General features: G+C 42.5%; 1 protein-coding gene across 2 annotated transcripts in view; it reads left to right on the forward strand.

Annotated features, from left to right (window-relative positions):
* The window catches only part of ATG13 (autophagy related 13), a 1,186,869-nt gene that overhangs the window by 601,679 nt on the left and 561,241 nt on the right, over nt 1–23,949 (forward strand). The gene's annotated exons all lie outside the window — the stretch shown is intronic.

Genomic DNA, 23,949 nt, shown 5'->3' on the forward strand with positions numbered 1-23,949 from the left:
GTTCTGTTAGGGATAGCTCGATCCATGCACTTGTGTTGGTGCTTATAAAGTGCCTTTGTGTAGAATTCAGCAGTCGTACCTCTATTGTCTGTCTGCATGGGTGTCGTGAAGTTTGCCACTTCTGTCTTAAGAAGTGTGAAGCTGGCTTTGGAGAAATTTTTTACCGTGGTTTTTGTAATGGGGGGGATGGCTAAACGTTTTTCCCCTAACCTGTGGAAGCACTGGCTTAGGAGAATGCTAAATGTTTTGATTTCTTTGCTGGCCAACAATTAGCACATTTTCTAGGTAGGAATGTTTCCAAGCTGCCTACTGAAATACCTGCTTGCCAGCACCAACATTGTTTTTTTCCCTGCTTAATTCATAGCCAGTCTTGTCCAAACTCTCTCTTCTCAATCTCTCTCCTCCTCTGTTAAATGTTTTTTTCAGTACAGACAGCAAACCATCAAGTGGAACAATAGTACCTCTTCCTTCCTTCACACTCCAGCAGGCGTTCCACAAGGCTCAGTACTGGGTCCCTTACTTTTTAACATCTTCATTAATAATTTTCATCAGTGCATTCCTAATACCAAACTTGTCCAATACACAGATAATTTGCTGTGCTCAATCTCTCCCCAAACTTATGCAATTAACACAAGATGCCTTTTCTTGTACCGAGTCTTGGTTGCTGAAAAATCACCTTGCTCTCATTGCATCCAAAACCAAAATCATAATCTTTACCCCATCTAAAAACACCTATATCGATAAAAATTCCTTCTCCATAATCAGTCAGAATAAGATTCCCATTGAAATAGTCTCCCATACAAAACTTCTAGGTGTTATCATTGATGACTATTTAAAGCTTGACATTCATATGCAAACTAGTATTAAGAAAACACACCAAAAACTCGGAATGCTGTATCGTCACAGACGTTATCTCACTCCTTCATCCAAACATCTACTCTTTATTTCCTACCTCATCCCCTATCTCTTGTATGGAGCCCCTCTCCTCACCAACCTTCAATCCTCCCTAAAGTCAAAACTATCATCCTGCGACAATAAAATATCGAGTTTGCTACTGGAACCAAATGCTCTTCCCACCACTGTCATGCACTCCACTCCTTAAACTGCCTGGAACTCCCTCACTATCTCTCTTACATTCAACTGTTAACTTCTTACAAACTCATTTTCAAACCCTCTAACTGCCCTTCCCCTCTTCTCCATACTCACCTTGCATCATCCTGTCAGACTACTCGGGTCCAGTAACCGGAATCTCCTCGAAGTGTACAAACCCTTACGTGCACCGGGACAATTTCTCCTGTCTTTCTCCCTCGCTTGCCTATGGAATTCAGTCCCTCCCCCCACATTTGAATCACCCAAAACTACTCTGCCTTCAAGACCATGTTCCATTCCCATCTCTTTTCTCACTGGGAATGCTCATGCTCTCACCCCACCTGACTCCTCCTATATCATTTCTGCTCCCCCATCCCTTTTTTTCCTCTCCTTTCTCAAAACTCACCCTAGTGACTCCCTTCATTTCATTTTTACTCCCTCTCCCTTTTTTCCTTTCTCATAATTCAGCCTATTCACCTTTCACTGTTCTACTCTCTTGCTCTAATTCGTCCTACCTCTTATCTCATGAAACTTTGAGTGCATAAGTGCTTGCACTCCAAATTATACTTATGTACTCCAAAATATTTGTTTTAATTTCATTCAGTGCTTTGTTAAACCTTGCCCAAATGTTATTATATTGTCTTCTATAGTACTGTTTTTAGTAGTTTTGAAAATTACCAAATAAACGACCACCAGTGTAACCAAACAAATAAATCCAAAACACTGGAGCAACAGAGTAAGACACCAAACCGGAATTAGCTTTACTCAACACTTTTGTCTCAAACTTCTTCAAAATTTTTTTTTTGAAGAAATCTTTGAGACAAAAGCGTTGAGTAAAAAGTTTTTTAAGATAATTCCTGGTTGGTGTCTTCCTCTGTTGCTCCACTGTCTTGGATTTATTTAGTTTTGAAAATTGTATATGGAGCTTTTCTCCCTGGGGCTCCATTGAAAACGGGCTCATTTTGGCCCATTGGACTTTCCCGGTTAACAATCTGCAAATAAATAAATAAAAATAAATAAGTAGTCTCTGATAGTTTTCTGGGCTTCTAGGAAGTGGAAAAGAGAGATAGGGAACGATTGCTAGCAGAGTCACAGCAAGAATCCTGGTCTGCTTTTAGTCCACTTTCTGAATACTTATTCTTGAAGTGGCAGTCACAATGTAAAATAAACTAATATTCTGTGCTGTTTTAATTATAATTGTCTGCCGTCTGTCTCAGTAGCAGATACCTGTCCGTCACCATCTGAAATGTTTCTACTGTGTTGCCCCCCCCCCCCCCCAACCCTGGCATTAGGCCCTGCCTTCTAAAGCTTGCATGTCCTCAAAACTTTTAAGTAAAGCCATTTTTTTTTTGGCATTTGTGTTGCCTAGTCAAGACTCTTTACTCACAGTGACTATTAATTTGAATCATAGGGGTTTCATTTTAGTGCATGATAATTAGCATTGCTGTTACTGCAAATGCATTATCCCAGTACATGTTTGTATGAATTACTATTGTGATCATAATCATAATTCTTGAGCTGTCACCTGCAGGTGAGTTCCAGCAACCAGCCTAATTTCCAGAACTTACCATTCCCCCCAAAGATGTTGCATTGTTTTTCATGTAAAGAGGGCAGATATCTACTCCATCTTTATTTTTGTTGCCATGAATACAGTATCAAGAAGTTTTTCAGTCTACACTGGTTTTTGATATGGATCATGAACTGGGAAGGTAATTACCCCATTGGTGAAATGTTCCTCTTTGTTGTGGTTGAGTTTCCAATGTTGTTTTTTATTGTTTACTGTTGATTGCTGGCTTGGTGGATAATTAGGAATAGTATGTTATGTCCACCCCAGATGAAGAGAATAGGTATATATATACGAGTTCTAGATCTACTACATAGGTTTCCATTTCTTGTATGTCTGCCCTGCTTTAGGGTCTTCCTCTGTTTTCCCATAATTTTTAATAAAAAACATAAGTAGAGGAAGAACATTTTCCATTCCTACTGTGGCAAAAAAGTTGTAGGCTGTTGCTCATCAGAATGCAGTGCTGGATGACCCACAGCCATTGAGTAGTCATAACATCTGTGGTGGTCTTTCTCAGTGCCACAGTGATAGTGGCACTTCAGGAGGAACAAGACAAGACTAGTGCAATCAAAATTAAATGAGTACAGTCATTCCCTAGAGGAGACCATTCTCCCTTAGTCTCCTAAGCAAGGCAAGAGATGTCACGATAGGTAAAGACCAGCCTGGGAGTCTTTTTTTTTTTAGAGGCTCATGAGGTTCAAAGACTGATGACAAATACCTCATATAGTCTGTGGAGCCTATTGTGTCAAACTTAGGGTTCAGGGCTTGTGGAAATGAGTTAATCTTGGCTGGTTGTCAGGGCTTTCAAACCAGTCTGGTGACCGGGGTGTTGCACTTCATAATAATCAACACTATGGTGATAGCGGTTTGTAAACAGATTGGAGACCCATTTCTACCCTCTTGGCAGACTGGCTGTGCAAGCATGGGAAACTGCCCTTGAATCCTACAAGGAGCCCTCATGGCTTCATGCCTTCCATGTCAACAGAATCTACCAGCAGATAAAATTCAATGGAAAAGCTACAGACCTGCATAAATGGGCATTGGACAGGCATATGTCTTTTATTTTCAGGGAAGGTATATGAGAATAGACATGTTTGCAAAAGACAGCTGCAGAAATTCTGCTGCAGAGCGTCTTGCAGAAAGGCTTGGGCAGTTGATGCCTTCTTCCTCAGTTCAGCAGGCCTATGTAACTGTACTTACCCTCCAAATCCCCCTTCTCACCAAGGTTCTACAGAAGGCGGGGGAGAAACAGACAGATCATTTTTATGCCCCCCCCCCACACACTTTTTTTTTTTTTTTTTTTTTACTTGTGCAGCTGTGATTTCCCCTGCTATTTACAGATGGCAGTGGAAAGATGATTAACATAGCCAAAACAAGTGAACTTCTTGGCACAGATCCAGGTCCTTGGTACATCCAAACATGGAGACCTTCAGTGTGATAGCATGGTTACTTTAACTCTACTACCCTTTTGGGCTTCTGTTTTCAGAGGACATACTGAAAATGATGAGGGAAGCCAGAAGGTCCAAATATTAGGTAACTCTCCTTCGCTGAATTAAAGCAATTTTACCTTTCATGCTGAAGGATGAGTTAGACCCCCAATAGAAAGAGTGCATGTCAGTCATTTTTGCAGCAGGATTCGTTTATAACTCAGTAAATGTGTATTTGTCTGTGATTTCAGCTTAACCTACCTTTGGAAACTACATTGGCTTTACTGGTGGAAAAGTTTCTCAGAGGGGCAGCCACCTCAAGCCCCTAGAAGAATAGTGACTGCAAAATCTATCTTAAACATTGTAATGAACTTTGGCTCTTGCATCAACTAACAGAATATCTGAGCTCAAGCTTTATGTGTAAGGAGCCCTTCTTGTCTTCCTCAGGAAAATAATCAGTTTGCATGTAATCCCTTCTTTTGTGCCCAAGGTTGTTGCTGAGCTTACTGTAAGCTAGACCATCCAGACTGCCACTCATTTTCCTTGGTCATCCAAATATGGGAGAAAGGGTCTTGCATTCCTTGGATGCTTACAGGCAACTGAGATGCTACCTGCATGAACCAATGACCTGAAGAAGCCTGAGCAGTTTTTGTTTTCTTTTTCATCTAACATGAAGGGGACCTCAGTCTTTAAATAGACAACCTCTAAATGGCTAGTTCATTGAATTACATTTTGCTACTCTGCCCTGGAGAAGGCCTTGTGAGAGGAACCACAACCACATTCTACCCAGGCCATAGCAACTACTGTGGCCTGTGCTAGAGGGTTCGATACTCAGACCATCCTGGAGGTGGCCACTTGATCCCTCTGTACTTATTTCTAAACATTATGGACAAGTCATCCTTTCCACGACCGAGGTGTATTTTATCACTATTGTCCTAAAAGGCCTCCTGCAGCTTGCACCATGGAAGTATCCTGCCCCTAGTACTATAGGTAAGTTTTGGGAATCTTCCCAAAGGTTATGACTGCAACAGTGATCCATTTGAAGAATATATTACTTGAAAGTCTGCTATTTTTCTGTACTATTACTTTGCAATTAGAGTTTTTTCCCCTCCATACCCCTCTTGTTCTTTGGTGAGCATCAAAGGGCTTGCTTTGGTACCATTCAACTTTCCTTCTTCCCAAACCTGATAATTGCTGCTGATTCTGGTCATTGTACCTCTAGGGAACATGTATTCTTGGGTATGTCTAGCCTATGACCATGGGTGGTAGTCTGTATCTAGGTTGCAGTTCTTCGTGTTTCACTGTTGCAGTCATCACATTTGGGTTATCTGCTTGCAGTAACCCTCAATCAGCCTGATAAAGTCTTGGGTCCTGCGTCGATTGCTGTCTCCTCTTCCATGATGTCAGGTCGTCAGGGGTATAAAACATGCAGCCGATGCCATTACATCAGTCTTTCTTGCCGTGCGGTGCCCGAAGCAGAAGCAGTTCGCAAGTGCCAGTCGGCCGACTCCTGAAATTTTCGTTTTCGAGTTTCAGAACCGAAGTCTTCAACTAAAGCTAAGTACCCCGTTGGGGAAACTTTTTCTTGCTACTTCTCGATGTCAGTAAAAGTTAATAATTGCATTACTTGTGGAAAGCAAATACCTCGTAAAGATTTTCATTCGTACTAAATTCCCATGCCTAGGTCCTGACTATGACGTACCTTGCTGTCGGTTTTATGCTTTATTTAATCAGCGCACTATCTGTCTTCGGTATATTTTTGCCTCTAAATATTTCAGTTCTTGGTTTAATTATCCAGAAATGTCGTCTGTTAGCCGTCTGACTACCAGGATTTTGAAAAAAATGCAAAGATAAAGACAGATACAGGCTGCCAAGGTCCAAAACTGCCGACGACGCTTCTATGCCAGTTCGCCAGTACTCAGGCACTTTCGCAGCCCCTGATACCTGCTACGTCTGATTCGCAGGCCCCTACTGAGACCCATTCGGAGTCCAATATGCCGCAGGATGCTTCAACTATGGAACGCGGATGTCTCTACCTTGGATGCATCCGGAGCCACTGTGCAGGCACTGGCTTCTGAGGGTGTATTCAGGCCTACGGACTTGAATATTAAACCGTCACCTCCTTCTTCATTTAGGCCTAAATCTCGAACCATGCCTAAAAAACTGACACCCAGGCCGCATGCTCAGACCTCTATGCCTAAAAAACAAATGATAAGAATGGCTGAAGATCTTATAACTCTAATCAGAGGAAGCCAGCTTCCCCCTTCTAAGAGACCTAGGACTGAAGTTGTTTATGAATCTTCTGACCAGGATTCTGATTTTTCTGATTCTTCTGATGATCTGGATTTGCCGTTATCTACTTATGAGGATTCTGATGCAGAAGACACTTTCTTCTGCTTCCCCTCCAGAGGATTTTTCTTTTGGTGAAACCTTACATATTCTAAGGGAGCATTTCCACTGGGAAAGCCAGGATTTTTCTGATTCAAAAAAGAAGCTTAGGGATTTCTTACTCCTGCCTCAGCATAGGCCTTTAGATATTCCTCCTGTACTAGATATTGTTGATGATGCTTTTTCGGAATCTAGTTTGGCCCCTGATTCTTTGCCTTCTGCTCCCAGAAAACCTGACGGATATTACAGGGTTTCTGATTCACACAAGTTCCTTTTTAAAAATCCTATTGCGGATCCAGGGACTATTTCACAGGGACCCCAGGGCATTAAGGCTTCTACTGCTAAAAATCCTACCCCTTCTGTTAGAGACTCCAGGGAGCTGGATAGATGGGGTAAGAAGGTTTACACTTCTGTAACCTTGGCCATTAGGGCTTTAAACTGCCAGTTTCATATGTTAAAGTATCAGCAACGTGTTATTGGATTGCTTAAACAGAAAATTATGTTGATTCCTGACTATGCAGAAAATAAAGAATTACAGGATTTAATGCGTTCTGCTGAACAGGTTGGAAAGCATACTTTGCAATGTGGATTTGATTCATTAGAGGCCTCTTGCAGGGCTGTTGTTAGTGGGTCTGTGCTCAGAATGCATGCTTGGCTTAAGCAGCAATCTTTGCCTGATCATGTTAAAGCTAAATTGTTGGATGCTCCCTTAAATCAGGACTGCCTGTTTGGCAACAAGGCTGAGAAAGTTCTTAAAAAGATGGAAGATAAAGCTAAATCTATGCAATTTGTTAGAGTTCTTACAAGTTCAGCATCATAGATTTAGTAGGCACTGGCCCTCTAAGAATTGGCCCTTTCCAGCCCCTTCCAGGTCTTCTCAAGCCAAACCCAGACACAGCAGAAACCCCAGGTTTCAGTCCCAGGGGACACACAAGACTAAGCAGTGAGGGGTTTCCGCACCCAAATCAGGGAGTAGTAAGACTATGGAAAACTGTCTCAATTACTTGCTTTTAAAGCTTCCAAGCACTTCCCAACTGAATGCTCCTTTAGGTGGAAAGATCGGTCTGCAGGCCAAAAACTGGGAAATCATTACCCAGGACAAATGGGTATTAAAGATAGTATCCCAAGGGTACAGATTTCACTTCCACACCTTACCAACACCAAGCGGGTGGCCAGATCTACCCCCAAAATAGTGGGCAGAGGCCCAAAATCAAGTACTCTCTCTCTTAAGCATGGGGGCTATTCAGTTGGTACCAGAAGAGGAAAAGGGACAAGGTTTCTATTCAAGACTTTTTCTGGTACCCAGAAAAGGCAATACATGGCATCCTATCCTGGACCTTTCTACTCTAAATACCTTTCTGGTGATTCCAAAATTCAAGATGCTGACTCTTCACCAGCTGCTTCCTATGCTAGGCAAAGATGCATGGTTGGCAACACTAGACTTAAAAGAAGCATACCTGCACATCCCTATCAGGGAGTCTTGCAGAAGATACCTATGCTTTAAAGCAGGCTACATGCACTATCAGTTCTCTGCACTGCCTTTTGGCTTATCTACTGCTTCCAGGGTATTCACAAAGTGCCTAGCTCCAGTCATTGCATTCTGCAGGCAAGAAATATTCAAATATATCCATACCTGGATGATTGTCTTATTCAGGCAGAAAGCCAGGACATACTTTTGAATCATCTGGCCTTTGTTCAAAAGGTACTGACTTGATGGGGTACACCATAAATGAAAATAAATCACACCTGGTACCCTGTCAACAAATTATATTCCTGGGAGCAAGCTTGAATACATCTTCCCAGATGGCTTTCCTCACGCCAGAGAAACGGACTCATTTGACAACCTACTTCAAACAAGTGGCCACAAAAACCCAGCTGTCTGCAAGGCAAATAATGCAAGCCTTAGGGTTCATGGTCTCTTATATTCTTCTAATTTCATATGCAAGGCTGCATATGAGGAAACTGCAATGGTATCTCAAAAGCCTATGGTGTCAACATTCACAGGATCTAGAAGCTATGATTTCTGTCATACCTTGCCTGCGCCTAGAGTTCCTTTGGTGGGCAGAGGCCTGCCACCAAAACACGGGACTACCATTCACACTACCCCCAGCCACCCAAACATTAACAACAGATGCATCAGACTATGCATGGGGAGCTCACCTGCCAGAGAAGTGCATTCAGGGCAAATGGAATCCAAGTCAAATGCACCAGCACATAAATAAAAAGGAAATGTTAGCTGTACAGAATGCTCTGATAACCTTCAAGGACCACATTCTTCCAGGACAAATAATGGTAAAGACGGACAACACCACGGTTATGTGGTACATAAACAAGTAGGGGGGTACACACTCTTACCCTCTCTGCAGACTAGCCATGGCATTGTGGAACACAGCCTTGAGCTACCATGTGAATCTACAAGCTCCGCTCCTGCCAGGAAAACTAAATATGCTGGCAGATTGACTAAGCAGAAAAGTCATGGACGCACAAGAATGGAAACTGGAACCAAGGATTTTCAACATGTTGACAAGCAAATAGAGGAGCCCAGATATAGACCCATTTGTCTCCCCCCAGAACCATTAATTGGACAAATTTTGTACAAGGATTCCCCACAAACTAGCTTGGAAAGTGGATGTTCTATTCTTCAGCTGGAAAAACCTATCAGTTTATGCCTTTTCTCCTCTGCCTGTGCTCTCCAGGGTACTACTAAAGATCAAACAGGACAAGCCAAGGATGATTTTAATTACACCAGACTGACCACACCAACACTTGTACCCTCTCCTGTGCAATGTGTCATGCTTGGCCCCATGGCACCTGCCTCAGACTCCTTCCCTGTTGTCTCAGCAGGAGAACCAGATTCTGCATCCTCAGCTGCAAACCCTGAACCTAGCAGCCTGGCTAATTACCTAATCTCTCCCTTACTACCCCTCAGTAAATCAGTGATGGATATAATTTTAGAGGCTAGGAGGTCTAGTACTACAAAATCTTATGCTGCAAAATGGAAAAGATTTTGTACCTGGAACCAACCTCAAGGGATGAGCGCAGCAGTGCCCAATTTACCTCAGATTCTACAATATTTGACTGAGATGCTTCATAAGGGCTTGTCCTTTTCCTCCATCAAAATACATGCCTCAGTCATTTCAGCTCATTATAGCACAGAGCCTCCCCTCATCTCTCACTCACTGCTCAAGCAGTTCCTCAGAGGGGCCATAAATTTTGGGCCACCGAGGAGAGCTCCAACTCCATTCTGGGACCTTAACTTTGTCTTGGAGAAACTCACTCTTCCTCCTTTTGAGCCAGCTGCTAGTGCAGATTTAAAATTCCTTTCTTGTAAAACAGCCTTCCTTTTAGCAATCACTTCAGCAAGAAGGGTATCTGAATTACAGGCCCTTATGGCAGTGGAGCCTTTCATCATCTTTCATGCGGACAGGGTGTCCCTCAGAACCAATCCCTCCTTCATGCCCAAGGTGGTATCCAGTGTGGCTCTTAATCAGTCCATTCATTTGACTACCTTCTTTCCTAACCCACAGAACAAAGGGGAACGGATACTGCATTCCTTAGATGTGCACAGACAACTTCGATTCTACTTGAACAGGACTAAACCTCAAAGGAAATCTGAACAACTTCTGGTGGCATTTGCTGCAGGGACAGAGGGGAAGGCTATTTCAAAGCAAACCATTTCAAAATGGACAGGCCACTGCATTCATTTTTGCTATAAGCACCATGGGACACCTATCCCACAGGGCATCAGACCCCATTCAACCAAGGCTGCATCTACCTCTACAGCCTTTCTCAGGGGCATCCCTACAAGGGATATCCTAGAAGCTGCTACCTGGAGTTCTGTACATACTTTCACCAAGCATTATCATTTGCCAATTTTCTCTAAATCCAGAGCTGGTTTTGCCTCTACAGTCTTGCAGGGCCCTATAGCTGGTCCTAATTCTATTCAAATTCCTCCTCCCAACCTTAGCTTTGGGAATCTACCCAAATGTAATGACTGCAACAGTAAAACACGAAGAACATAGTACAGTTGTGTACACTTACCATAAATGTAGATGTTCGAATGTATTCACTGTTGCAGTCCTGGTTACCCTCCCTCCAGTCCCCTTTATTCTTTTGACTATACCTCTACTCTCACTTGCTATGCTCAAAAAGCTTTTTGGTGCGTTTGCTTTTTTGTTGGAGGTATATACTTGTATTATAGATTTAATTGCTTCCCATTAGGGGGGCACCTAACATCTGGGGCAAGAAAAACTGATGTAATGGTGTCGGCTGCATGTTTTATACCGCTGACGATCTGACTTCCTGGATGAAGGGACAGCAATCAATGCAGGACCCAGGACTTTGTTAATCAGGCCGACTGAGTGCTACTGCAAGCAGATAACCCAAATGTAATGACTGCAACAGTGAATACACTCGAACATCTACATTTATGGTAAGTGTACACAACTGTACTTTCCTCAGAGGGGCCAAAAATTTAAGACCACCCAGGAGAACACCAACTCCAGCCTGGGACCTTACCTTTATATTAGAGAAACTCACTCTTCCTCCTTTCGAGCTAGCTGCTAGTGCAGATTTAAAATTCCTTTCGTGGAAAACAGCCTTCCTTTTAGCAATCACTTCAGCAAGAAGGGTATCTGAATTACAGGCCCTTATGGCAGTGGAGCCTTTCATCATCTTTCATGTGGACAGGGTGTCCCTCAGAACCAATCCCTCCTTCATGCCCAAGGTGGTATCCAGTGTGGCTCTTAATCAGTCCATTCATTTGACTACCTTCTTTCCTAACCCACAGAACAAAGGGGAACGGATACTGCATTCCTTAGATATGCACAGACAACTTAGATTCTACTTGAACAGGACTAAACCTCAAAGGAAATCTGAACAACTTCTGGTGGCATTTGCTGCAGGGACAGAGGGGAAGGCTATTTCAAAGCAAACCATTTCAAAATGGACAGGCCACTGCATTCATTTTTGCTATAAGCACCATGGGAACCTATCCCACAGGGCATCAGACCCCATTCAACCAAGGCTGCATCTACCTCTACAGCCTTTCTCAGGGGCATCCCTACAAGGGATATCCTAGAAGCTGCTACCTGGAGTTCTGTACATACTTTCACCAAGCATTATCATTTGCCAATTTTCTCTAAATCCAGAGCTGGTTTTTCGTTTACAGTCTTGCAGGGCCTTATAGCTGGTCCTAATTCTATTCAAATTCCTCCTCCCAACCTTAGTTTTGGGAATCTACCCAAATGTAATGACTGCAACAGTGAAACACGAAGAACATAGTACAGTTGTGTACACTTACCATAAATGTAGATGTTCGAGTGTATTCACTGTTGTAGTCATTACATTTGGGTTATCTGCTTGCAGTAGCACTCAGTCGGCCTGATTAACAAAGTCTTGAGTCCTGCATCAGTTGCTGTCCCTTCATCCAGGACGTCAGGTCATCAGGGGTATAAAACATGCAGCCGACACCATTACATCAGTTTTGTATAGTGTACTGTGATAGTGCGTGACCATTTTGTGAGCCAGTTGGCAAGCTTTCTTATGACAAAGGGGTTTACATTCAGTTTGCTAAGTTTATCGGTAATGACTTAGTGTGGGATTGTGTCAAAGGCCTTTGCCAAGTCGAAGTATGCTGTGCGCATAGATTTGCACTCATCAGTGGCCCTGGTCACATTTTTGAAGAAATCCACCAGGTTTAACAGGCAAGTTCTGCCCTTGACAAAGCTGAAATGGGTCGGATCCACGGTTTGGAGGTCCCCTATGTTTTTATTTATGAGGTCCATTATGATATGTTCCTTGGAATTCAGCCACTGGGGATGCACAAGCCAGTGCATTTCTTTGTGCCGGTCCCAAGCCTGTAAATGGGGAGCGTTGCGTCAGGAAGGGCATCCAGCGTAAAACTTGGCCAAATCATTCATGCAGACACCAGTAAATATTTACATACGGGATCGGTCGAGGCCCGGGTTAACAGCGACTGCCACCAGTACTGTTAGCCAACAGGGTGCTGGCGGAAATTGGGCTACTGTCGGCCGAAGGAGGAGAGGAGGGGGAAGGCATGGCCAAAGGCAGGAAGAGAGGAGAGAAAGGCTAGGACTGTGGTAGTGAGGGTTGGAACTTTGAATGTTGGCAGTATGACTGGTTTAGGGAGAGAGATAGCCGATATGATGGACAGAAGGAAGGTTGGTATATTGTCTGTGCAAGAGACCAGATGGAAGGGGAGTATGGCTAGGTGTATCAGAGGTGGGTTCAAATTGTTTTATCATGGTGTGGGTGGGAGGAGAAATAGCTTAGGAGTTATCAAAGGAACAGTATGCTAAGAGTGTTTTGGAGGTGAAAAGAGTGTCGGATAGAGTGATGTTTATGAAGCTGGAAATTGATGGTGTAATGATGAATGTTAGTGCATATGCACCACAAGTTGGGTGGGCTATGGACGAGAAAGAAAAATTTTGGAGTGATTTGGATGAAGTGGTGATGACTATACCCAAGGGTGAGAGAGTGGTGATTGGAGCAGATTTCAATGGGCATGTTGGTGAAAGGAACAGAGGGGATGAGGATGTGATGAGTAGGTATGGTGTTAAAGGAATGCAGAAGGTCAGATGGTAGTGGATTTTTGCGAAAATGATGGACATGGTTATGGTGAATACGTATTTTAACAAGAGGGAGGAGCATAGGTTGACATACAAGAGTGGAGGAAGATGCACACAGGTGGATTATATCTTATGTAGGAGGGCCAGTTTGAAGGAGATTGGAGACTGTAAAGAGGTGATCGGGGAAATAGTAGTTAGGCAGCATAGGATGGTGGTTTGTAAGATGACGTTGGGGATCAAGAAGAGGAGAAAGATTATGAGGGCAGTACTAAGGATCAAATGGTGGAAATTGAAAAAGGGTAATTGTGAGGTGGAGTTCAGGGATGAGTTAAGACAGGCACTGGGTAGCAGTGAAGAGTTGCCATATAGCTGGGTAACTACAGCAGAGCTAATAAGGGAGATGGCTAAAAAGGTGCTTGGTATCGCATCTGGACAGAGGAAGGATGACAAGGAGACATGGTGGTGGAATGAGGAAGTACAGGAGAGAAATATACAGAGAAAGAGACTGGCAAAGAAGAAGTGGGATTGTTGGAGAGATGAAGAAAGTAGACAGGAGTATAAGGAGATGAGGTGCATGGCAAAGAGAGAGGTGGCGAAGGCTAAGGATAAGGCATATGAAGATTTGTATGAAAGGTTGGACACTAAGGAGGGAGAAAAGGACTTGTACCAAATGGCTAGACAGAGGCACTGAGCTAGGAAAGATGCGCAGCAGGTAAAGGTGATAAAGGATAATGAGGGAAACATACTCACAAGCGAGGAGAGTGTGTTGAGCAGATGGAAAGAGTACTTTGAGGGGTTGATGAATGAAGAGAATGAGAGGGAGAGAAGGTTGGATGATGTGGGGATAGTGAATCATGAAGTGCAATGGATTAGCAAGGAGAAAGTAAGGATAGCTATGAAGAGGATGAAGAATGAAAAGGCTGTTGGTCCAGATGACATACCTGTGGAAGCATGGAAGTGTCTAGGTGAAATGGCAGTGGAGTTTTTAACCAGATTGTTTAATGAAATTTTGGAAAGTGAGAGTATGAGGATGCCTGAGGAATGGAGAAAAAGTGTTTTGGTACCGATTTTTAAGAATAAGGGTGATGTGCAGAGCTGTAGTAACTACAGAGGGATTAAGTTGATCAGTCGCAGCATGAAGTTATGGGAAAGAGTAGTGGAAGCTAGGTTAAGAAGGGACGTGATGATTAGTGATCAGCAGTATGGTTTCATGCCGGGAAAGAGCACTACAGATGTAATGTTTGCTCTGAGAGTGTTGACGGAGAAGTACAGAGAAGGTTAGAAGAAGTTGCATTGTGTTTTTGTAGACTTAGAGAAAGCATATGACAGGGTGCTTAGAGAGGAGTTGTGGTATTGTATGAGGAAGTCGGGAGTGTCAGAGAAGCATGTAAGAGTTGGTACAGGATATGTACGAGGGAAGTGTGACAGCGGTGAGGTCTGCGGTGGGAGTGACGGATGCGTTTAAGGTGGAGGTGGGATTACATCAAGGAACAACTCTGAGCCCTTTCTTATTTGCAATGATGATGGACAGGTTGACAGATGAGATCAGACAGGAGTCCCCGTGGACTATGATGTTTTTGCAGATGACATTGTGATCTGTAGTGAGTGTAGGGAACAGGTGGAGGAGACCCTGGAGAGATGGAGATATGCTCTAGAGAGAAGAGGAATGAAGGTCAGCAGGACTAAGACAGAATATATGTGTGTGAATGAGAGGGAGGATAGAGGAATGGTGAGGATGCAAGGAGTAGAGATGGTGAAGGTAGATGAGTTGAAATACTTGGGATCAATAGTTCAAAGTCATGGTGAGTGTGGAAGAAAGGTGAAACAGAGAGTATAGGCAGGATGGACTGGGTGGAGAAGAGTGTCCAGAGTGATTTGTGACAGACGAGTACCAGTAAGAGTGAAAGGGATGGTCTACAAGAGGGTAGTGAGACCAGCTATGTTATATGGGTTGGAGACAGTGGCACTGACAAAAAGGCAGGAGTTGGAGCTGGACGTGGCAGAGTTAAAGATGTTAAAATTTGCACTGGGTGTGACAAGGGTGGACAGGATTAGGAATAAGTATATTAGAGGGTCAGCCCAGGTTGGAAGGTTTGGAGACAAAGCCAGAGAGGCAAGATTACTTTGGTTTGGACATGTGTTGAGGAGGGATGCTGAGTATACTGGGAAAAAAGATGCTAAGGATGAAGCTACCAGGTAACAGGAAAGGAAGAAGGCCTAAGATAAGGTTTATGGATGTGGTGAGAGAGAACATGCAGGTGGTTGGTGTGACAGAGCAAGAGGTACAGGACAGGAAGAAATGGGAACAGATGGTCCACTGTGGCGACCCCTAACGGGAACAGCTGAAAGAAGAAGGTGATGATTATGATATGTTCCTTGGCTTTACAGATGAAGCTGGGGTTAGACTTACAGGTGTATAATTCCTTGGGTCTGTTTCTAGGCCACCTTTGTGGAGGCGAATAACTGTTGCTGTTCTGCATGCCCCAGGAACAAAGCCAGTTGTTAGGCTGTGATTGAATAGGGTACTTAGTGATGATGCTAGTTCATGTTTTAGTTTGTTTAGAAGACAGCCTGAGATGCCATCTGGTCCCACAGAGGCTGTGTTTTTTGCCTTAGACAAGGCTTTACTGACCTGTTTTTTTAGATAAGTAGAGTTGGGGGCAAGGTTTGTGATAAGTTTGTAGGGGATAAGGGAGTGAAATTTTCACCAAATTTGTCTGCTAGCAGGTTTGCTATCTCTGTGGGATCAGTGTGTGCGTGTGTGTGTGTGATACCATTAATCACTAGTTCAGCACATGCTTGGATCCTACATTTTAAGCTATGTACATAGTTGTAAAAAACCTTATGATTATCCTTAGCTGTGATTGCTAAGTTTTTTTTTAAGTTAGCCTTAGAGGATTTGATACGTTTTCTTATTTGCCTGTTGAGGCTGAGGGAGGGTGCTTTTCCATTATTGTGGCCTTGCCTTAGTTTTTTTAGATAGCAAATTTTTGTGATTGTTTTAAAGTTTCTTACTGCTGGATATCCACCAGGGTGGCTTTTTTTTAAACTTTGGGCTCTGGCTTTGATTCTGTCTGGAATAGCCGACTTTATACACTTAGACAAGTGATGGTACAGGGCTTTAGTGTAAGCTTTGGTGTAGTTACCAGTTCTAGCTGGGGGTGGGACTTGGAATGCATTTATACTTTCTCCTAGGAGGGTATAGTTTGCTTAGGTGATGTTTTTTAGTCTGACTTCACCCTTTGTGAGTTCTGGTGTTGGTGCCAGTTTGAAGGCGACTAATTTATGGTCTAATTTAACTAATGAAGTATCAACAGTTGTGGTGGTGCATCTGTTTGTCATATTAGTGAGGACCAGACCTAGTATGTTTGTTCGTCTTGTTGGGGTTTGAACATTTTGTTCCAGGACATTTGAGTTAATGGATTCAAAGTACTTTTGCACCAGTGAGTTAGGGCTAGAGTAGGTTTCCCAGTTGATGGGTGGGATAATTTAAATCTTCCATGACCAGAGTGTTTGGCAGTATTTAGATTGACTACAGTTTGGTCAAGTAGGCCTCGTGTGCATCATGATCCATGGAGGGAGATCTATAACTAGCTATGACTTGAATGGAGGTCTTAACCACAGTAATCTGAACATGGAGTAACTCCATGGAGTTGTCAAGATGGAGCTGTCCAGTGTAACTTGTTGAGAGGTGAATTTATCTCTAATATAGATAGAAACACCACCTCCTTTTGGTCACATGCATTCATTTTGTGATCTGAAGGCATTGTACCTTGCAAGGCCTGGGTACTTTCTGAGGCTTTTAACCAGGTTTCTGTGACTGCATAGACGTCTACATCCTCCAGTGACAGAAGTACTTCCAGTGTGTGCAGTTTTTGGTTTAAGCTTTGTTTTTTTATGGCAGGCAATTTTCACATCGACAGTTTTGTTTTTGAGACCTTGCCTAAAAAAAGGCACTATGGGGAAGGCAGGAGCATTTGGCAGCAGCCGAAAGCCTATTGGTGCCATGTGCAAACAGTCACTGGCAAAGCAGGCAGGTATATCGACCATGTCATCCCAGGCTGACAGAAACTAGATTCCCTTTGAATGACACCAAACACTAAGCCAATTATTGAAATTGATCATTTTTTGTTTATACTGTGGCATCATTCTAGGTGAGGGTAATATGCTGCTCAGGGCTAGGGACATACCTGCCTGGGACACATACTGTGAGAACTCGATCATCTCTCTTTTCAGATAGTCCAGTGAGGTACATCTCAGGTCATTCACTGCAGCATGTGCTATGACAGAGTCCTAAAGGTACTCGTTGCTGAGAGACGTAAGTACATATGTGATCTGACGAATCCTGGCACAGGACAGGCAGCTGACTGTGGCTTTCTCCATATCTAACCTGTGAATAACATGACTTTGTCTCACTATGGAGTCTCCAATGACAAGAAAATTTGGATTTTTGGAGTGTTACGCCTTCAGGTCTTGGTAGGTGAGACACTGGTGTTGCCATGCGTCTTGGTTGCTGTGGGAACTGTGTTAGTTGTAGCAGTCTTTTGTTTGGAGGTCTCTGGTGTTTCAATAAGTTTTGAGAGGGAGCATCCCCATATTTTGATTTATGTGTGGATGCATACTATTTGTATGAGTAGTCGTACTGTGTGCATGAGTAGTGGTGGGTGAGTTGACAACCTTTTCAGTGTTACTGTTTCAAGTGTGAAAGAGCAGGAATTCAAGAGTCTTGGTGTACATCTCTCGCACTCTGTACTAGAGTAAGCCATTAGTAGAGGGTTGTTAGCGTACATAAGGCAGTTGCTACACTGCCTCAGGAGACCCAAGTCAACAAGGCTGGCAGGAGAAACAAGGGTAGTCCAACTGTCCATAGTGCTAGGTTTGAAGAACTGTTATCACAAAGGGGGTGCTTTCAGGACTAATTTAGGAGGTGTTATGTAGATGGGTATTTCTGACAGGATTTTTGGCAGGTGGTTTAATAGGTCACAGCTCACTAGCAATACTTAGACCAGAGATGAACTAAAGATGAGGAGTGCACTATAGTGCTAGGTTTGAAGAACTGTTATCAGAAAGGGGGTGCTTTCAGGACTAATTTAGGAGGTGTTATGTAGATGGGTATTTCTGACAGGATTTTTGGCTGGTGGTGTAATAGGTCACAGCTCACTAGCAATACTTAGACCAGAGATGAAACTAAAGATGAGGAGTGCACTATTGTACTACAGCTGTATCTAAGAGAATAATTGTTGAAATTATCTGTCTGTAGCGCACAGTTGTGCTGCAGTGAGCAGTGCTGCGCAATGTGCAAACAAACACACCCAAACATGGGACCTAAATACCAGAAGCTAAAAACTTACTCCAAGCCCTAAAACAATCACCCTTCACCAGACAGGTTCCAGTCAATACCCTTCTCTCACAAGGGTCCAGAAGGGCCCCTTCCAATTAAAGATGGCTTGGAAAATGTGCTCAGAACACAACAGGCACTACAAACAGACCCAGATTCAGCAAACCTGTATCTGGACTATGTTACAGTTACTAGCTACACAAATTTAGGTGGTAAACACTAAAAATATTTTACATAGCAGAAAAAAAAGCAGTGAGACACTAAAAAATGTTTTAAACAGCAGAAAAAACAGCAAGGAGACACTAAAGGACACTTTAAACAAGAAACAAACCAGTTATTTAAAACATTGCTTGGCGGGTAAACAGAACAGATTCTTTAAAAAAACTTTGCAACAGTAAAAACAGCAACAAAGTATGCTTTAACAGGCACAGTACAAACAGTGCAGTTTAGTTTACAGTATTTAAATACTGTATTAAATAAGAACATAGTAAAAAGTACTGTAAATAGTATAAAAAACTCAAAAGAATCAATTTTGCTATTCTGTTTACTAATGTCTAAGAAAGGGAGAGGAGACTGTGCTAGAGAAATTCCCCATAAGGACTTCAACAGCTGCTGTGTAGTCTGCCTTCGAGCAGATCACATTGTAAAGCTCTGTGATGTTTGCCAGGACTTCACCATTAAAAACCTTATGGAGTAAGCTTTCTTTCTTACATTAATATCTGTAACAGAGACTTGAGGCCTTAACTTGATCTGCTGTAGTGACATGCAGATAGTCTTCCTTCTCCACCTCAAAAAGAAAAGAAGAGATAGGACAGAATAGAAAAGTGGAGATGTTTTGCAAGTGCTCCATGGTCCCTTCTAGTCAGTCGCTGCTGGTTTAGGTGAGGTGCTTTTGCAGCCCTGGATTGGGAACACACATCACAGCAGTCCTCTAGCAAAGCCACTGTGGAGGCCACCGGAGCCAGGTACATCCAGCTAGACAGATCTTATGCAGAGGCCTTCTTTGGATACTTTATGCACAGCATATGTTGGGGGTTTTTGGAATCTTATTCATTCGTGTCAGGGAGGAGGTTTATAGGCTTATTGTGGACGCCTGGCCTCGCCACACACAGCCTAAGACTTACATGAAAGATCCTCTGACAAAAAAGCCACAAAAAAGACATATCTACTCCCTCATCTGGAGTTGAATTGGGGCATCTAGTAGTTCTTTAACTTCTACCACTTCCTCCTAGGTTTCCTGTGAACAATTGTTCACTGTGTTTTAAAAGCTGTGCTGTTCCCACAACCAAGCACTGAACTATCAGCGTCAACTTCCAAAAAGAAGAGGAATCACTCTACATTTCAGTTTGATTCACAGGAAAGTGAAGGTGAGGAACTGATGTGTTCCTTGCAGATGTCTTCCCCTCTGGTTTTTGATTATGACACTGAAGATACTATCTCCTAACTCACCATCTGAGGAGATCTTTTTGGAGAAGGCCGTACCTGATTGAAAGATTTTTTTTTTTTCAAATGAGAAGGCACAGAGTCATCAGAGACCCAAAAGTGATATTTTGATCTTTTATGCCTGGATGCCCCTTAACTAGTGGCCATTCCTCCTGTTTTAGGCACTTAGAAAAACAGCCGCTGCACTTAGAAAAACAGATGGGTTCTGTAGGCTGCACAAATTGCACAAGAACCGCTGCAGGAATCCAGTGGTGGATCCAGCTATAGGTTCCATGGGTCCATTGAAAGAATCCAAGCTGGTTCCTGCACTTCCCTTCCTGGTTTTAGAGAGGGTAATGCCTTGGACAGGATTAGGAAAGAAGGTTTATATGTCTGACTGATACCGTAGTCTTCAGAGATACTATCAGACATAGATGGCTTTCCTGGACTACCTGTGAGAGAAGCTTGAGAGGTATATGATGCTGACCTGATGGCATTAAACTGTGCTTTAAGGATTTTAGAGATCTTAGCCTCATGTAGGGAGGCTTTTCTCATCTTCCACAAGGTCAGAGTCGTACTGCAGGCTAACCCGTCCTTCCAGCCTGTTGTGGTTACAGAGTTATCTTGAGTTAGGCTCTTCATCTTCCTGTATTTTCCCACTGTCACAGAATGAGGGTGAAATAATTCTGCATTTACTGTTTGTCCATGGGTTACCAAGATTTTATTTGTTCAAATCATAACAAATCAGAATATCAGATCAGTTACTTACTTCCTTTGCCAAAGATAAGCAAAGAAGACCATTTAACAAGCAGTTCATGTGTAAGTGGATAACTTGTTCCATCTGTTTCGGTCAGTCTTGTCATGTAAGGCCTCATTTGGTAACCATTTGAAATGTTGTGACCCGCTAGAGTGAGTCCCAAAATACGAAGACTGAATGACCCAAAAAACAGACTTACATGTACTAGTTTGACATGGCCATTTCCCACAACATTCCCCTTTTCGCTGAGGTGTGGAATTTTTTGGAATTGGGGGTTGTGGTCAGCTTAACCACTGCAATAAAAGTTTAAAGGAGAAGGATGATCTTCGAGATTCACTCTTCTTCTGTAGTTTGCCTTTTTTTCCAGTTTATCAACACTTGACATTATAAGTGATGTAATTTCAATAGGGAGCCCCTCAATTCCATAGAGGTTATTGTAGCTGCCATTGCCTTTCTGAGAGGGAATAACACTCAATTCTATTTTTGGGGATAGTTAAATTGTTCCTCTGTACAATCAGCATAGTGCTCCCAGGGCAGGGAAGGTTATTTCACTGTCATCTGCAGAGTATGTTTCTGAATCCTCAGAGGGCCAACTACCCCCACGTCTGTAAGCTGAGAGCCTTCCCAGTACTGCAACAGCAAATGTTAAGGTGAACATATAGCATGTTTGTGTTAGGAACTTACCATAATTGTAGATGTATAAATATACTATTACAGTACCATTTCCTTCCACCATTCCTTTTTTATCAGGACACCAGTGGCTGCGGTTGGGTACCAGAGTCGGACACTTTCACCTTCCCTGTCTGTCCTTTAATCAGACACTTCCCTTTCACCAGACTTAGCAGTTGCCTGGACAGGCAGTTTGGGGGGTTCTCTGCTTAGTTTCCCCTCTCGAAGGAAATGGATCATCCCATGGGGACGTGTGCTGTGGCACCATTGTACTGAATTGCTCCAGCTCTGAGAAAAAGATCAGAAAATGGTGCCATCTGATGTAACTTTATATCATCAATGTGCTGATGTCCATGTGGGAGGATATAAGCCAGGCCGGGGGAAGGATGGTTAAGAGCTCTGCAAGTCTGGCTAACTTCTTTTTTTTTTTTTTTTTTTTAACCCACAAATATTTATTTTGCTCAGACATTTGATATAACAAATCTTGCAGATCTGAGCTGTATCAGTGGGTTGTTACAGTGATACAACAGTAGCTCTATACAAAGTATTAATCTAGCCCTGATATACGAGTATAACTTTAAATGTTATGAAATTTTGAGCCAAAGAAATGGAAGAAAATCCTGTATGAAGAAAGAGTAACCAAAGATAACAAAAGGTCAGGTCTAACCGTATTATGTAACTTAACACAGGTTTGACTCAACACAGTCAAGTTTCTGCATAAATCCTCATGCAACAGATTGGCACTCTGTTCAGTTAGGGGAAAATAAGAAAATTAAAGTACTTAAATTGTGTTTAAATCCAGTATGACAATTTGAACTTAAAATTTGAGGGCTCATTGATTACTGCTACCATTCTCTGCCCCACAGCTGTCATTTCTTCATCAGAAGTCCACTAGTCCTTTTACTCTAGACATGTTTCCAAGAGACTGATTTAATTCATTATGGACATCACAGCCCCTAGATTTGAAATCATCTTCCTTTTCCTTAATTTGGTTATGGCTTTTTTTATAGCTAACATTAGTAAATAACTTGGTTATGTTTTTTCCCGTAAGTAACATTAGTAAGGCAAAAATTGTTTATATTGGTTTAGTAGCCTTGTTTGCAACCCAGCTTAGCAGGCACATTTCCTTATTCAAGTGTATCTTTTCTCCACTTATTTTTTATTATTAGGTCTGCTAATTCCTGTCTGAATCCTAGTAGGGCATCATATTCCCTGAACACATGTTCCCATGTACCTATATGAGTGGGTTACATCTCTAACAGGTGGCTGGAATGTTGCCAGACATCATTCGCATTCTGCTTGGTGTAAAAAAATATCGATGAATGCACTTCCATTCAAATAATGAGATTTGCCAAAGCTGGAGGGCTACTTTGATGTAGGTATTGTCTTTTGTGCTCCCTTTATTTGGAAACTAGCCCACAGAAAGCTAAGTGGTCTCTGTAGTTAAAGTTATGTTCATTTCTAACCATGCCATTCCTTGAGCACGCCCGCTGCTGTTCCCAGTACTGAAGATTGGTATTCTTTTTCCTCCAGTGCAGGAGACCAGGGTTCTCTCACATTCCCTGTTAGGTCAGGGTACTGTTCCTATTGGCAATACCCATTTTTGCCAATGTGTAAATGTCCTTAACTCCAAGACTCTTCCAAGTCCTTTGCAAACAGTGTTCCACGGCTCCTCTGATGGTAGGGGAGTATCCAAACCTTTCCACAAGACCTGGGATAGTGAGCCTTACCACTCAAATGGGTAGTTCAGTCTCTTTTAGTTAGCCTGATATTTGCTCATTTGCATTACATAAATTGTTGTTAGCTGGGTAGCTTTAAAATATAATTTTAAGTCTGGCGTGCATAACCCTCCTTGCTGTGTAACAGTAGCATCATCTTATCTCATTTTATCTTTTCCCTTTTACTTTCCCCCCCAAAAAACATTCTTAGCTTGTTAAGTAGTTTATTCCAAAGAGTTTTCGTCCATTTCATCCATAAATATCATGGCCCATCTGCTCAAATTGTTAATTATTTTTTGTATCATCTCTTCCCACATTTCCAGTGCAACTTTTTGGACCTTTTATTTGTTTATTTATTTATTTAGTCATTCATTCGTTTATTTATTTATTTATTTTTACCCAGAATCTCAAATGCTTCAAACAGTGATGGCCCCAAACATAGGGGAAAGACTGTAGTAGTTCATGTGCAGGTTAGTTTTGCTTTCATTTATCCGATATCCCACTGTTTTCCCAAAATGTCTTAACTTATCAGACAGCCTAGCTGAATACTTTTCAGGGTCACTTGCATAGCATACAATATATTCTGCAAATATGGTGATCTTTGGTATTGCCCCATACATGTCCTGCTGTATCAAGAAGTCTAATACATTGAACCAGTGGCTCTAAATACACCCCAAATAATAAGGGGGATACTGGGCCACCCTGCCAAGGTTCTCTTGATATTTGTAACGGCCTTGAAAGCTCACTTTCAAACTTCAAAACCGCTGTGGACCCACCATAGATCCGAAAAATTATGTCTGCCCATTCCAAGGCAAATCCTGCATTTTGTAGAGCATTCTTGACAAAACCCCAACTTATTCTGTCGAATGCCTTCTCTGTGTCTAGAGCCAAAATAATAATTGTTTGTCCCTTATGGAAACGTCCTGCTGGATAAGCATGATCCAGTTAAAGTTGCCACATGTCTGCCGTCTCTCTTTGAAACCACAC

The sequence above is a fragment of the Protopterus annectens genome, chromosome 9.part0 (genome assembly GCF_019279795.1).
Source record: "Protopterus annectens isolate FY-2018-M chromosome 9.part0, PAN1.0, whole genome shotgun sequence".
In the NCBI taxonomy this organism is placed as follows: Eukaryota; Metazoa; Chordata; order Ceratodontiformes; family Protopteridae; genus Protopterus; species Protopterus annectens.